We start from the raw sequence: 2,705 nt of genomic DNA, 5'->3' as shown, positions 1-2,705 counted from the left end.
TTTTTATAAACATGACCTTCGATCCACCTGCTAAACAGTAAGATTGTGCTTTTCTCCAAAACCACTTTGACGGTGATTTTTTGGTGAAATTACACCCGATTTGCAGAACACTTTGTCCTGATATGCCTGGAGGAAAGTAGAAATATCCAATGTGTTGTGGCTATCTCAATCCCAGCTCTTGCTACAGCCTCTGTGTTTGTGTTTTCTGGCATTTATCTACGGACTTGATGGTTTTGAATGCATTTTAGCATGTACCTTTTTTTTCTGCCTGCAAACGCTACTTGATTCCACATGGAGTCAAATCCTCCACACTTTCGAGTTTTCTTGACAGAACAATTCAGAATCCTGAGAAAACATGCAATTTCTGTTTATAAACATGGCATTGGATCCACTTGCCGAACAGTAAGATTGTGCTTTTCTCCAAAACCTCTTTGACGGTGATTTTTTGGTTCAATTTCACCGAATTCCACAACACTTTGTCCGGACATGCCTGGAGGAAAGCAGAAATATTGTGTGTGTTGTGGCTATCTCAATCCCAGATCTTGCTACAGGCTCTGTGTTTGTTTGTGTTTTCTGGGCTTTATATACGGACTTGACGCTTTTGAATGTATTTTAGCATGTAACATTTTGTTTTCTGCCGGCAAACGCTAATTGGTTCCACATGGAATCAATTCCTCACGCATTCGTGTTTTCTCGGGAGAACAATTCAGAATCCATAGATAACATGCTATTTCTGTTTGTAAACATGGCACTGGATGCATTTCCCGAACAGAAAGATTGTGCTTTTCTCCAAAAGCACTTTGACGGTGATTTTTTGGTTCAATTTCACCCGAATTCCACAACACTTTGTCCGGATATGCCTGGAGGAAAGCAGAAATATCCGGTGTGTTGTGGCTATCTCAATCCCAGATCTTGCTATAGCCTCTGTGTTTGTTTGTGTTTTCTGGGCTTCATGCTGTGATTTGAGGGTGTTGAATGCGTTTTAGCATGTAACATTTTGTTTTCTGCTGGCAAACGCTAATTCGTTCCACATGGAGTCAATTCCTCCACCTATTCGAGTTTTCTCGGCAGAACAATTCTGAATCCGAGAAAACATGCTATTTCTGTTTGTAAACATGGCAGTGGAGGCACTTCTTGAACAGAAACATTGTGCTTTTCTCCAAAACCACTTTGACGGTGATTTTTTGGTTAACTTTCACCCGAATTCCACAACACTTTGTCCGGATATGCCTGGAGGAAAGCAGAAATATCCGGTGTGTTGTGGCTATCTCAATCCCAGATCTTGCTAGAGCCTCTGTGTTTGTTTCTGTTTTCTGGGCTTTTTCTACGAACTTGACGGTTTTAAATGCATTTTAGCATGTAACTTTTTGTTTTCTGCCGGCAAACGCTAATTGGTTCCACATGAAGTCAAATCCTCCATACATTCGTTTTTTCTCGGCAGAACAATTCAGAATCCGAGAAAACATGCTACATCTGTATGTAAAGATGGCACTGAATGCATTTCCCGAAGAGAAAGATTGTGCTTTTCTACAAAACCACTTTGACGGTGGTTTTTGGTTCAATTTCACCCGAATTCCCCAACACTTTGTCCGGATACGCCTGGAGGAAAGCAGACATATCCAGTGTATTGTGGCTCTCTCAATCTCAGAGCTTGCTACAGCCTCTGTGTTTGTGTTTTCTGGGCTTCATCTACAGACTTGAGGTTGTTGAATACATTTTAGCATGTAACATTTTGTTTTCTTTTTGTAAACATGGCATTGGATCTACTTGCTGAACAGAAAGATTGTGCTTTTCTCCAAAACCACTTTGAGGGTGATTTTTTGGTTCAATATCACCCGAATTCCACAACACTTTTGCCGGATATGCCTGGAGGAAAGCAGAAATATCCCGTGTGTTGTGGCTATCTCAATCCCAGATCTTAAGTAGAACAGACAAAACAACTACTAAGAGGGATAATGTGTTAAGTTGTTCATTAACAGTCAGTGCTATGCTGATCAAGTCACCGTTTCCCATAGTGTCCATTCCACTTCAACAGTTTTCCTTTTTGGTGTTCAGTCAGTTGTCACCAATCAGGGAGAACATATGGTATTTGTCCCTTTGGGACTGGCTTATTTCACTCAGCATGATGTGTTCCAGATTCCTCCATTTTGTTGCAAATGACTGGATTTCGTTGTTTCTTACTGCGGTATAGTATTCTAAAGAATACATATCCCATAATTTCTTTATCCAGTCTACCGTTGATGGGCATTTAGGTTGGTTCCAGGTCTTAGCTATTGTGAATTGAGCTGCAATAAACATTAGGGTGCAGACCGCTTTTTTGTTTGCCAATTTAAATTCCTTTGGGTAAATTCCAAGGAGTGGGATGGCTGGGTCGAACGGTAGGGTTATCTTCAGGTTTCTGAGGGATCTCCAGACTGACTTCCATAGTGGCTTGACCAGTTTGCATTCCCACCAACAGTGGGTTAGTGTCCCTTTTTCCCCACATCCTTGCCAGCATCTGTTGTTGGTAGATTTCTGAAGGTGAGCCATTCTAACCGGGGTGACGTGGAACCTCATTGTGGTTTTGATTTGCATTTCCCTGATTGCTAATGACCTTGAACATTTTTTCATGTGCCTGTTAACCATTTGGATTTCCTCTTTTGAAAAATGTCTATTGAGGTCCTTGGCCCATCTCTTAAGTGGGTTGTTGGTTTTGTTTTTGTGGA

This window comes from Oryctolagus cuniculus, chromosome 21 (genome assembly GCF_051225735.1).
Source record: "Oryctolagus cuniculus isolate XC-2025 breed Fujian yellow rabbit chromosome 21, ASM5122573v1, whole genome shotgun sequence".
In the NCBI taxonomy this organism is placed as follows: domain Eukaryota; kingdom Metazoa; phylum Chordata; class Mammalia; order Lagomorpha; family Leporidae; genus Oryctolagus; species Oryctolagus cuniculus.
This window is presented reverse-complemented; position numbering follows the sequence as displayed.